At 40.2% G+C, this 14,695-nt stretch overlaps 1 protein-coding gene across 9 annotated transcripts in view; it reads left to right on the plus strand.

Moving 5' to 3' along the window:
• The window catches only part of BMAL1 (basic helix-loop-helix ARNT like 1), an 84,577-nt gene that overhangs the window by 19,244 nt on the left and 50,638 nt on the right, over positions 1-14,695 (plus strand). The window contains exon 2 of one of the 9 annotated variants that reach the window (XM_077818433.1): positions 9,779-9,860. The exons of the other annotated variants lie outside the window; for them this stretch is intronic. The gene's annotated coding sequence lies outside the window, so the exon portion shown is untranslated. The remainder of the gene's footprint in view (positions 1-9,778; positions 9,861-14,695) is intronic. 9 annotated transcript variants of the gene reach the window in all.

Here is a 14,695-nt window from a genome sequence, read left to right on the forward strand (position 1 = left end):
TCTGTATGCCAAATAAAGTTACCTGAGTGAGAGAGGCTGGAGTCAAACTGAGTTCTGTGGAAACTGAGTGAAAAAATCTGAGAAAAATCTGAAGATCCAAACATAAATAAACTGTTTCTCTTCTGGCCTTGCCTGAGCAACAAGCCATCACACACTGGTTGCTATTCAGATCAACCCAACCTTGCCTTCCTGCCTCACCCGACCCTGCCTTGCTGCTCTGTTTGACCTGGCCATGCCACTGCATCTGAGCCTGCCCTGCTGCCCCACACTGACCCCACTAGCTGCCTTGCTGTACCATCCCCTTGCATTAGGTCTCATGATTATTGGACCCCTTGCATGAACTCTGATCACTGATCGGGACTGCCCTTTGATCTGCATGACTCTGTCGTTATAATATGTAAGTTAAAGTATGACTTAAGATTTATCCCACCAAGTCTCTGTGATACCAATTATCAGTGGAATATTGATAGAGAAAGGAAGAACAGGCAAGAAAAAAAGGGAGGAGGTGCTGAATTATACATCAAGAATATATACACTTGTTATGAGTAAGGCTCCATGTTTGTCATGGAAGTCACAGATTCTGTGACTTCTGGAGCTGCCTGAGCAGCTCCGGCAGCCCCTGAGCCATTTGCACTGGCTGCTGCTGGGGCAGACTTGGGGGGGCCCCCTACCCCCTAGCAGCAGGAATTTGTGGGGGGGGGGTGGTCTCAGGGCTGGGGATTGAGATGCGGGACAGTACTTATCTGGGGGGAGGGCTCCCCGGAAGGGTGACCGCAACTCCCCTTCCAGCTCCATATGCTGCCTCTGCCCTCAGGCATTGTTCCCGCAGCTCCCATTGGCTTCAGTTCCCAGCCAATAGGAGCTGCAGAATGGGGGCTTGGGGCGAAGCATAGGCAGCACTTGGAGCTAGGAACTGGGGTCACTACTTCCCAGGAGCTGGGTGGGGAACCTGCCCCAGCCCCACCAACCCCCAGCACCTGTGGTACCCCCCCAGGCCCTGACTCCCCCATGCGAGCACTTGCAGTACGCCCGTAGCCCCCTCCCTAGCACCCAGGGTGACCCCTCCCAGGCTACGCCCCCCCTGGCCAACACCCAGGCTATGCCCGTCGCTCCAGCACCCTCAGAGCTTCCCCAGGTCGCACTATCCCTAGCTCCCACGGTGCCCCCTCAGTACCACAATGCCCCCCGGACCACCTCCCCCAGCATCTGTGGTGCCCACAGGGCTGCCCTCCCCAAGCTTTAGTCTGGGGTATATAGTAAAAGTCATGGACTGGTCACGGGCCATGAATTTTTCTTTACTGACCGTGACCTGTCCATGACTTTTACTAAAAATACCCGGGACTAAAATGTAGCCTTAGATATGAGGTCCAGAAGGAGGTGAGAGGCACACTAATTGAAAGTCTTTGGGTAAAGATATAAAAGGGGTAAAAAATAGAGGTGGCATCACTGCAGGGGTCTATTATAGATCACCAAATAAGGAAAAAGGAGGTGGGTGAGTCATTTCTAGAACAAACAGAAACATAAGACCTGGTAGTGCAGGACTTTTACTTTTCCAGCAGATGTCTGGGTAGATATAAGGCAAAACACAAAATTTCCAATACATTTTTTTAGAATTGATTCTGATCAACTGGGAGAACTTGGTTCTGAAAGTGGAAGGCAATTTGGGTGAAAGACAGAATGAAATGATAGATTTCATAATTCTAAGGAAAGAAAGGAGCGAGCAGCAGAATAAGGCCAATAGACTTCCAAAAAATGGACTTCAGCAAACCCAGAGAACTGATGGGTCCCGTGGGAAGAAAATGTAAGGGGAAAAAAGAGCTCAGGAGAGCTGTCAGTTTCTCAAAGAGACAGTATTAAAGGCGCAACAGTTAACTATGTTAAAGTGAAGAAAATATAAGAACGCTGTAAGAGGCCGGTGTGGCTCCGTCAAGATTTCTTTCATGACCTGAAAGTCAAAAACGAATCCTGCAAAAATTGGAAACATGGACAGATCACTAAGGATGAGTACAAAAGAATAGCACAAGCATGTAGGAACAAAATCAGAAAGGGTAAGACAAAATAAGTTACATCTAGCAAGGGACATAAAAGGTAATAAGAAGAGGTTTCTTTAAATACATTCGGAGCAAGAGAAAGATGAAGGAAGGTGTTTGCCTTTTAGGGGAAGGAGAGCTAATAATGAATGACCTGAAGAAGGCTGCGGAATTGAATGCCTATTTTACATCATGCTTCACTAAAAAGGGAAATTGTGATGAAATACTGAACATAATTAATATTAACAATAAGAGGGAAAGAATGCAAACCAAAATGGGGAAAACAGGTTAAAGAATATTTAAATAAGTTGGATGTATTCAAGTCAATAACACCTAATGTACTTCAGGAGCTAGTTGAAGCAATCTCTGAACTGTTAGCAATTATCTTTTAGAACTTATGGTGGATGGATGATGTCCCAGAGGAATGGAAAAGGGCAAGCATATTACCAATCTTTAAAAAGAGGAACAAAGAGGATCCAGGGATTTATAAACTAGTCAGCCTAACTTTGATACCTGGGAAGATACTGGAACATATAATTAAACAATCAGTTTGTAAGCACATAGAGGATAATAGAGTTCTAAGTAATAGCCAGCATGGATTTGTCAAGAACAAATCATGTCAAACCACCCTAATTTCCTTCTTTGATTTGTAGAAAGAAGTGGCTAGGCAGTAAGTTGTAGACATGCTATATCTTGACTTTAGAAAGGCTTTTGATATGATCCCATCTGATATTCTCATAAGCACTGTAGGGAAATGTATTTGAGATGAAATTACTATAATATGGGTGAAAAACTGGTTGAAAGATTGTACTCAAAGAGTAGTTATCAACAGTTTGTTGTGAAACTGGGAGGACATATCTAGTGGGGTCCTGCGGGGTCTGTCCTGGGTCCAGTAATAGTCAATACTTTCATTAATGACTTGGATCATGGAGTGGAGAGTATGCGTATAATATTTGTAATGACACCAAGCTGGGAGGGGTTGCAAGCCCTGTGGAGACAGGATTAGAATTCAAAATGATCTTGACAAATTGGAGAATTTGAAATCAAGAAGATAAATTTCAGTAAAGACAACTGCCAAGTACTATACTTAGGAGGACAAATCAAATGTACAACTACAAAATGAATAACTGGCTAGACAGAACTGCTGCTAAAAACGACCTGGGGGGTTACCGGGGATCATAAATGTATTATCAGTCAACAGTGCAATGCAGTCATGAAAAGTCTAAAATTGTTCAGGGGTATATTACATGATAGTTGTCCCACTGTACTCGAAACTGGTCAGGCTTCAGCTGGAGTACTGTGTCCAGTTCTGGAAAGCACATTTTGAGAAAGATATGGATAAATTGGAGAGAAGCCAGAGGAGAGCAACAAAAATAATACAAAATTTAGAAAAAGTGGCCTCTGAGAAAAGTTTTTTGAAAAACTGGGCTTGTTGAGAAAAGAAGAGTGAGTAGAGACACAATATGTCTTCACATTTGTTAAGGTCTGTTATGAAAGAGGACTGAGATCAGTTGTTCCCCATGTCTAGTGAAGGTAAGGGCAAGAAGTGATGGGCTTAATCTGCAGTAAGGGAGATGTGTAGGTTAAATAGTAGGAAAAGCGTGCAGGGGGCAGGAACTTGGTCTCCCAAGGTCCCTTCCAGCCCTACATTTCTTTGATTCTGTGATTAGTGTTTGGGTAAGTTTACTCCTTTCCCATTTGTGCTTGCATAAATATCCCTGTATAAATTACTCCCCTGTTAGCTGCTCCTGTTTGCCTGCTGAGGTGTTTGCTGGGCAACTACTTGCTGGTCAGGGAGTCAGGAACTATGCATTTACTGTGTGATTCTGAGCAAGTCACTTCACCTCTTCCTCAGTTTCTCTATTTGTAAAATGGGGATAATTCCTTCCATACAGAATGTTGAAAATGTACTCACTAGTGTTTAAGTTGCTTTTGTGATTCTTGAATACATGGCGGCTGTGTAAGTGTAAAAGTAGTAATATTACTACATTCCTCAAACTTGTCTCGTATTTGTCTAATCCAACTTCTAATGCAATCCATATCATCATTATCATGGGAGATTCCAAAGAGAGGTTGCCTCATTGCAAATTGAGCACCACCCGGATCAGTCTCTGCCAAGGTGCTTAAGGTGGTTGGATATATATTCAGTTTATATCTATCACTGGCACTCATATTGTGCCATCAAAGCTTTTGGCACCCATGTGAGCACTGACCAGGTAATAGCATTCGTTAGTACACATGCTTTGGAATTTGTTGGTGTTCCATTCTTATTTATTATATGTCCATACCAAGAAAGCCAGTGAAACTAAACCATGCTGATGGAGGTGGTTGCTGGTTTCAGCTTTGAATATCCTTGTTTCTGGTCTTGTTCTGCCACTTTATATGGAGCAGCTGATGGAGACAACAAGAATCGCAAATGTCAATATGGTTTTCTTCAGCCTTCCTCAGTACCTGCCTTTCACTTCCATGAAACAGAGTTGTAATCCCACTCTAGTGAGCTATATGCAGTTCATATCTAGTGATTCTTATATTTTATTCAAAGAGAATTTCCCTTACAGGGAATAAATATAAAATAGCAGGTTGTTCAGAGGTAGAAAACATAAGGCTTCAGGAAAGTAAAAAGTTGTATGCAGTCAAACGTGACAGCTCTGACAATTGTCTTGTGCTGAGTCCAGGTTATCTGACTTAACTTAAATCCTTAGGATATCTGAGTTTTTCTGAGGGCTTGGTACTTATCAATAATACCCATGATGAAAATTTGAAAAATATATTTTATGTATATGTTGTATTGTTCCTTGTTATAAATTTTGTCTAAGAGCTTGAGTACTAAAATTTAGTGGTTCACTAATCTCAAGTAACCCACTAAGGATACTAGAAGTGTTTTTCCATTTGTTAATGTGTGTACTGCACTCTGAAGATGTCAGGTGGTATGTAAGTACTAAACATTTGGTTAAGACTTGAAATTACTAATGACTATCATCATTCATAACTAAGTGAGACTCTGTCAATGTGATATCAATATTAGTTAAGAAAATATGCAGCTTGCAGAAATAAGACACTTCAAACTCTTGTGCTAATTTTATGTAGGAGCATTAACTGCCTCCTGGTACTCCCCAGCTCCACTAGGAGCAGACTTCACAGGTCATGGAACATTTTATTTTGGAACAGAACAATGGGTTTGACAATTTGTCTGCCCTACTCATTTAATCAAATATAGATTTTTCTCTGTATTGCTCTCCACTGCTTTTATTTTTTCTCAAAATGTAAAACCACCTATGCAGTAGTAGACACATGATGATTTAGATATTATTCCAACCAATTTAGCATTTATCTGTCCAAGAACCTTTCCTATTGCTTCTGTGGTTGTGTTCTCATTTTTCTCTGTGTGCAAGTTTTTTCTGTAACAATCAAGGATGTTTGCATGGCATAGAGATCTATTAAGTAAATCCACTAAATGTTCATAGTGCGTGTATCATTATGCTCTCTGTATTAATAGCCATCTCAATTTGATATTTATGAATGAGGTCCTAGCAATTTAAAAATATTGTTTTCAATTCCAATGATGACTTAAAGGAACATCTTAAATTTGCTATCTTAAAACAATTTAGCTTTGGAATCCTCCTCCCATAACCAGTCTGCCTATAACTTAAAATTTGAATCCAAATTTATCTTTAATAGATAAATGTCATGTGGCTGATGATTTGAGGACATCAGCCTCAGAGTATGCATGTGCTGATAGGTGGAGCATGGCCCATCGGAAGTGCTCCAAGCCTGAGCTGCTGTCAGCAATAGGCATTCCCCAGGAGGACAAAAGATGCCACTGCTATAGAACTAATGCCTAAAGAGTGGGTGTGGAATCTTCCCTAATAGCTTGTGTGGTGTCCTCACAATTTAGGGCTTGGCTACACTTACATTTTATAGTGTTCTAACTTGCTGGCTCAGGGGTGTGAAAAATCACCCCCCTGAGCGCAGCAAGTCAGAGCGCTTTAAAGTGCTAGTGTAAACAGGCTCCGAGCGCTGGGAGCCAATCCCCTTGTGGAGGTGGATTACCAGGAGCGCTGGGAGACCTCTCTCCCAGCACTCACACACAACCACACTCGCACTTCAAAACGCTGCCACGGGAGCGCTCCCACAATAGCGCTTTGAAGTTTCCAGTGTAGCCATGCCCTTATTGTCGGACACAACAGAGTCAGTGGGAGAAAGTGCATATGACATTCAGAACAGTTCATGTCAAAGTGCTGGTGCATATGAATAGAAAGATTTTTGTTGATACACCTTGATTCTTTTCAGTGTTGTTGTTTACCTCACCTACCTTGTCTCTGACATCTTGGTTCTCTCAGTCTGCATCAAAATTAGCATTTAAAAACCAGTTGTAAATATGGAGAATTACAAATTCAATTTGAAAACAAGCTTCACTTTGAGGCTTCAATGGTGATATTAGTAGCATAGACAAGATTAAAAAAAAAGAAAAATACAATTTTCAAAGTTGATAACTTCCTTTAAAGGGCTCACTTTTGTGAGGTGCAGAGCACTATTATAGAATATCAGGGTTGGAAGGGACATCTAGTCCAGCCCCCTGCTCAAAGCAGGACCAATCCCCAATTTTTGCCCCAGATCCCTAAATGCCCCCCTCAAGGATTGAACTCACAACCCTGGGTTTAGCAGGCCAATGCTCAAACCTCTGAGCTATCCCTCCCCCCTTAGCAAGCTTTAACTTCACAGGCACTAAGCAGCTTGCAGGACTGAGCCCTAACTGATCGCCTGACCTGCTTCATTGTTTTTTGAAGATTTACATCCTGTAGCAATCCTAAGAATTGAAGCATAAATATTAGTTTATAAAAGCGGTATCTAGATGAAACACATGATGTGGAATCTGTGGAAGTTGCCTGGATGTGTTGTGATTCTGAATTTCCAGTTTACCCAGTGTAGGAAGAAAAGCTTTATAGCTCTGTGCACACATAGTACAAGCTAGAACTGTCATGAGCAGCTTAAACGTTCAGTACATTTTGTGTCTTGATTAAAGACTTCTCTCTGTTAAAACATGCTGATAAAGAAGAACAGTAGTGGCAGAAGGCTAGCATAACATAAATATCCATAATTTGAACAAATCCAACACCTTGAATACTAATAGTGGGTCATCTCTCTTAGGGCTGGTCTCCACTATAGGGAGATTGACACTGCTGCAGTCGATTGCAGCAGGGATTGATTTAGTGGGTCGAGTGAAGACCCGCTAAATCGATAGCAGAGTGCTTTCTGGTTGACCCTGGTACTCCAGCTGTCTGAGAAGAGCAAGGGAAGTCGACCGGAGAGCGTCTCCCGGCGACTCAGCGCCATGAAGACACTGGGGTAAGTTGACCTAAGCTACGTCAACTCCAGCTATGTGAATAATGTAGCTGGAGTAGAGTAACTTAGGTCGATTTACCCCCGAAGTGAAGACGAGCCCTTAGAAACTAGGATTTCAAGACTTACTTGCACCCCTAGAGGCAGGGCAGCTCCAGGCACCAGCGTTCCAAGTAGGTGCGTGGGGTGGCAATCTGCAAGAGGCGGCAGTCCGTGTGCCGTTAGGGCGTTTCCACGGTGGCGGCAATTCAGCGGCAGCTTCTATCTTCAGCCGCCCGCGGCAGTGGCAATTCGGCGGCAGCTCCTATCTCTTCAGCCGCTTGTGGTGGCGGCAATTCGGCATGCTGCTTGGGGCAGCAAAAACGGTAGAGCCGGCCCTGCCTAGAGGGGTGCAACTCTGATAGTCAGTATACTTTCCTGACAAAAGTTAGGTCTGGATTCCACGAGGTGCTTGGACACATACCTAACTTTAAGCATGTGAGTAGTCCCATTAGCTTCAATAGGACTACTCTTGTTTAAGTTTACGCATGTGCTTAACGCCCCGGATCAGTAAGCTATTTAAGTAAAAAGTGACCCTTTTACCTTTACATCCTCTAACTCTGAGAAACTAGATGACTCCCTTCCTCCTCTGTTCATCACCACCAAGGGTGTCCCCATACATAATTAATCTCACAAATGTTTCTTCTCTCTTAGCCTTTCTCTGAGTCAGAATCGTTCAGATATCATTGTTCGAGAGCTCTCGTTCGGCCACTTAGAACTAAATGTCTGCCCTTATCTCTACCTCAGAAACCCAGCTCCTCTTCCTCATTCTCTGAAGAACAAACTACTAAACATAAAAATAAGTTAACAAAACATAAGTTGGATGCAGTCCTCCAAGGAGATAATTTCACATTGTGCTAAGCTTGTGGTTCCACAAAAAATATCCGCATCAGAGGATAGGAAGAGCTCATACTTATCCAAATGTTCCATCTTGGGATGGGTGCATCCATAGCAGCTACCACAGTGGTATGACTTACACCACTTTGGACATGGAGGACCCCTTGACTCAATTGTCCCAATTAAACATGATCATTTTAAAATATTGGAAAGAAGGCAGCCAACTCAGACTCACTAGATAAAGTAGTACATTTGGAATGTCTCAAAGGAAAGCCTATTAATATTAACAAAAGGATCCAAGGAAGATTCCAGAGGGAATGGGTAGTGATGAAAAACAGTAGCAAAGGGTTTAATAAAGAGCACTATGTAGCAACCTCTGCTGAAACAGTGAAATCCAGGTAGTGTACCAAGTGTGTGAAATACAGTAGAAATTTGTAAAGAGCCTTGCTTAAAACACTAGGGGGAAAGGTTGAGAAGCCAGGAGATTTTTCTCTCTGTGCCACCATTAATATGGTGTTGACTTCAAATGATTTACCTGCAGCACTTTTATAGGCAGTATATGTGGAAACTGGCAAATCATGAAGGGCTACTTGCCTGATAAATAAGGAGAGCACAATGTCATTGTGTAACCTTCTTAGTTTTTGAGCAGTAACTGATGCTACGTATGTTCGTCATTTAACCAAATAGGCCCAATGCCCCACTATATTTTCAAATTAAATCTTTAACAAAAGGACATTTCCCAGTACATCTGGATGCTGAAGAATGCTGAGGACAACAAACAGAAACATAATAAAAGATTAGGCTTTTTTCTTAAACATTCTGACTTTTGGAATTAGCAGTTATTTTCAAAAAGAAAAGGAGTACTTGTGGCACCTTAGAGACTAACCAATTTATTTGAGCATAAGCTTTCGTGAGCTACAGCTTACTTCATCGGATGCATACTGTGGAAAGTGTAGAAGATCTTTTTATACACACAAAGCATGAAAAAATACCTCCTCCCACCCCACTCTCCTGCTGGTAATAGCTTATCTAAAGTGATCACTCTCCTTACAATGTGTATGATAATCAAGGTGGGCCATTTCCAGCACAAATCCAGGTTTTCTCACTCCCTTCCTCCCCTGCCCCCCACACACAAACCCACTCTCCTGCTGGTAATAGCTTATCTAAAGTGACCACTCTCCTTACAATGTGTATGATAATCAAGGTGGGCCATTTCCAGCACAAATCCAGGGTTTAACAAGAACGTCTGAGGAGGGGGCGGGTAGGAAAAAACAAGGGGAAATAGGTTACCTTGCATAATGACTTAGCCACTCCCAGTCTCTATTCAAGCCTAAGTTAATTGTATCCAATTTGTAAATGAATTCCAATTCAACAGTTTCTCGCTGGAGTCTGGATTTGAAGCTTTTTTGTTGTAATATAGCAACTTTCATGTCTGTAATCGCGTGACCAGAGAGATTGAAGTGTTCTCTGACTGGTTTATGAATGTTATAATTCTTGACATCTGATTTGTGTCCATTTATTCTTTTACGTAGAGACTGTCCAGTTTGACCAATGTACATGGCAGAAGGGCATTGCTGGCACATGATGGCATATATCACTCTGGTGGATGTGCAGGTGAACGAGCCTCTGATAGTGTGGCTGATGTTATTAGGCCCTGTGATGGTGTCCCCTGAATAGATATGTGGGCACAGTTGGCAACGGGCTTTGTTGCAAGGATAGGTTCCTGGGTTAGTGGTTCTGTTGTGTGATATGTGGTTGCTGGTGAATATTTGCTTCAGGTTGGGGGGCTGTCTGTAGGCAAGGACTGGCCTGTCTCCCAAGATTTGTGAGAGTGTTGGGTCATCCTTCAGGATAGGTTGTGGATCCTTAATAACACGTTGGAGGGGTTTTAGTTGGGCAGTTAAATATTGAGAGTCTTTCCCCATCATCTTTTGAGTATAATTAAGAGTATGCTTTTCAGCCTACTGTTTGAGAAAAGGAGAATATGATTAGCCTGTTGTTAACAATCACATCTATAACTGAAGACATAGTATTTAAATCCATTTAGTGTAAATTTTGATACAAAAATGGCCCTTCAAGTTTTTCATTACCAGCAATGTTGAATATAATAAAATATTTGATCTCTAAATTTGCCTAACTTATCCTCGAGGATTGATGGATCATAACATCTAATGTATGTCTGTGGTTTTTTTATTTAAAACAAACTGGGGTGATATTGTAGAGGGTTTTTTGACCAGAGATCAGTTGGTGCTGAGGGTGTAGGAGCAGAACACTTACTGAGGGCTTTTGACTCATATGAAGGAGGAGGAAGCTCTTTTAGACTTTGTAAAAGCTTTCCAACCTGCCTCTAGGAATTAACATCCAAATCAGAAAAGGAATCCACAACCATAAATATAAATGTCAAATTTTCAACTCCTCCAGATCTGTCTTTAATTGAAATGAGGTGGTGTTTGAGGAATAAAAGGGTAGAAATCTAGGATGTAGGGCCTCATTATATGCCATGTCTTTTTCTTCCCCAGATGCAATAGAATACTTTATTTGTTCACCTTTAGGCATAGGAGCAGAGGGCACACACATCACTTTTGACAATAAGCTTTTATTTGTGGTAGAGTTGTGGATATGTTTTAAATAGCCATTTGGATTCCAAATATCCCAAACTGTTATAATCATATCAATCTCTTTAACAGAAAATTTTGATCTATTACTTTTATTTCTGTACAGTTTTATATATAATGCAGGCTAATAAGAAATATAGAAGTTCAGAATTTTGAAGAATTATACTCAACATAGCTAAAAAGGACTAATGGGAAACTTAAGAATCTCTGCAAAGATCTGTTTCCAGGAATAATGTATAAGCAGGAACAGATTCTTTAAAAATTAGTCCTGCACTTTATAAAGAGGATGAAAAACAAATGTAATGTTGAATACCTTACACAGCTAAGTAGGCAAATACATTTCTTTTAAAAGCACATAGATACTCTTCATAGAACAATATTTAAGAAAACAACCACCCACCAAATAAGTAATACTAAATGGATACATACTGTAAACCAAGGCATATGTCAAAGAGGAGCAGAGGATATGTACCTCTCTAATAAATATTGTAATAGTGGACAAAAGTATTACAGTAAGCCAGTTGTACAGTCCCCCTGAATAAGTCTAATATGGCATGAACTGCACAAATCACAATGTTCTTACTTATCAAATTTCCATACATAACAGTGTCTGGCATTCGGTATGTTTGGCTCCATCATTTATACTATGTATAGCAATCTCCATGTGAAAGGAAAACTAAAATTCCTGTGCCAAATGAAGAGCCATGACAATTAACTGTGGCTTAAAGTTTCCAACTTTCAGAAAGATCTGGAGTCATTATGGATGCTAGATAAATGTATGCATCAACTTTATTTCCTTCAATTGATGAGGCATCTGTTGTCATTAGATTACTCTATGGATTTGGTACATAAGAAACCTATCTACTTTGTCAATATATAAAAGTAATTTGTAAATATCTCTTCCATCCTCAACACAAAAGCTAGCAAGGTAAACTATGTTTTCCTCCTGGGATATGGATCTGTGATGACTGGTAACATATACTGAGGGAATTTCATTTTCATAGAGCATAACGCTCAGTGTTCAAAACTATCCTTGGTGAAGAAGCAGGGCTGTAAAATAAAGTAAGAGGCTGTGTTGTATCTAAATGTTGACTTACATAAAGTGTTCCCCTTTTTTTAAGCTTGAATGTTATTCAAATCCACTAGAGTAAATGGTATAATATGGCCAAAAGACAGCAGATTTTCTACTTTTGGCTGTGGATCAGGAGCGACATGGCTCAATATGTGCAAATCAGGAGATTTATCAGAGCCAAGGCATTCTCACTTGATAAGCGATTTGATCCAAGACCTGTTGAAGTATTCTATTTATTTGTCCAAAACCAGTTGAAGTAAATGGAAAAAGTTGACTTCAGTGGGCTTTGGATCAGATCTTTACTTAGAATAATAGAAATACTGCAAATCAGATGTGCCCACACATTAGGACAGCTTTGCATCACTGTGTTAGCCACAAGGGATCCTTTAGGTAGCTCAGAGCTGCTGGAGCAGATCCTGTGCCATCTCCCTCTCCTGTGGCTGGTACATAGGATACAGTATTAGTCAATTACAATAGAGAGCTTAGAAACAAAGTTTACTGTCCTCAACAAATTATTTTAATAATTTAGAGATGGATTCTGATACCCTTACTCAAACTGAGTAGCTCCTGACTCTCCAACTGTATCATAGAGTAAGGTGCTATTCAACATGAGTAGGAATACCTGAGTCTAGCTCAAAGCATTTTAAAGCTGCTTCAATCCCTTAGTATATATTACCTCTCTATTTATTTATTTAATGTTGAGAGCCAAGTACTATTTCCCCTCCCACACATGAAGGAAAAAAAGAGTCTTCAGAAAGATTGAAGTAAGTGAATATTAAATACAGAGTGCCAGCATAGGTTTTACAATTCCTGTTAAAACTAGTCCCAATTAACACCTGTGGCCCCAGTTAAATACAAAATGTAACTATTAATATTATGTCATACAGCTTACAGTTAGACATTATTCCTGTGTGAAATTTCAGGATGTCATGGTGAGCAAAATGTCTTCAGCTTTCTTTTAAAGTAAAATTGATTTTTTGAAATTGAAAACACAAAATATCCAAGATCAAACCCAGTTGGTCTTCTTTAAGCCAATTTTTAAAATATTCTTGTATGTCTAGCTAGTCCATATTGTGCAATTTTCAGCTTCTGAGACATGAAGTATTACTATGAAAAGGAAATGAAGAATTTCCTTAATAGATGCAGTTATCTGACTATTTTTGGTCCAGGCACTTTCCATAAACAAGATTGGTGTCCCCTCAGTTATATTTCTCATGGAAACTATACCACACATTTATTCTGTAATTGTGAAAGAATGCTTTTATGTTATTACATGCTTGTGATTCACAACAAGGCTCCGTGAAGTTTCTTTTGAAATAAATAATTGTTGTATGATGGCAGTAGTAGAATCTTGCCCTAGGCATTGCTGAAGCTGGCAGTGCTTGCGTAAAGAGGTCTTGACTCCCAGATGGGTGCCTAGGCAGAGTTAGTTGACCTACTTTTGCTCTGACCTTGATTTGCTCAGTGAGGTGTTCCTGTACTCGTGATCAGCTTTGCTGTATGATTAAGCCAATCACGTGACAACTGGCACTTAAAAGGAAAACAAAACAAAACACAGATGAACAATTAGGATTTGTTTTTTAGTGTCTGATTTGCCTCTCTTGAATTTCAGTGCAGCTAATAGGAATGAAGATAAAATACAAGAAAAATAATGAAGTGTTCAGATATAAAGGGAGAGACTGCAGAGAGAAGATGCATGATGTGGGGCAGTGACACCATGCTTTGGTTCTTTTCTACAAGGAAGTTTAATCAGGAAGTGGCCTATATGGCATTCTTTCAAGTAGGTCCTTGAAGTATCTTGGCAACAAGCTCAGGGTCATAATTGGAAGAATTTGACTGTGTTTATGTCTGTGGGTGTTTATAGTGTGTTACAGTAGTGTAGTGTTGCATTATTTATGGAATTTTTTGTACAGTTGAGCAATTACCAGCTGGAAGCTGAAAAAAGTTACAAAATCTACCTTTTAACCAAATTTTTAAAAAAGCATTGTAATTAGTAACTATTACAAGGCAGTTGAGAATTTATTACGGGAGATGCTGGTGATGCACTGATTGTGGGGTTGACAGTGTTTCCATTTTAAACCTCATTTCAAGGGATTTATAACATGGCTGTTTAAATGGACATGAGACTGAAATGTAAGATTCTGGTTTTCAGGACTGATGTGAGCATTGTGGGAGGGATTGTTATACATTTTGTTATAAGTCCATATAGTAAGTTTTTTTTTTTTTGGGGGGGTTTTGTTTTGTTTTTCATTTAATTACCCAGATCCTTTAAAATAGTTTGCTTTTAGGAACATTTTTAATCCTTCAGGTAGATGCTTTTGCTTTTTATATATTTACAAATATTTTAGTAGCAGCAGAATTAAATGAACATTTAATTGCTAGACTGATTATTTATTATCATTGAGATGTATAGACATATTTTGAAATGAACTTCAGAATGTAGCTTTTTGTGTGAAAACTTACTCATGCAAAATAAAAACATGCTGTTCCTAAAGCAATCTTTTGTTCCTAAGTACTGCTGGAGTCTTTTAAATTGGTTTATTTTAGATGCCATATGTGATGCTCAGAGTTTATCTCAGGTTGGAGGATTGTGCCATGGATGCACAGTACTCAAGCAGCATAGTGACCATCTGGATGAGATGGTACTTCTAGCATTAGATGCTTAGCTGTGTTACCGAGAGAAGAGAAGCAAAGTAAGACATTGGGGAGGGGAGAGTGATGAAGAGGCAGAGGTGAAGAGACTAATTCAGTGGTTTTCAAAC

This window comes from Eretmochelys imbricata, chromosome 6 (genome assembly GCF_965152235.1).
Source record: "Eretmochelys imbricata isolate rEreImb1 chromosome 6, rEreImb1.hap1, whole genome shotgun sequence".
NCBI lineage: Eukaryota > Metazoa > Chordata > Testudines > Cheloniidae > Eretmochelys > Eretmochelys imbricata.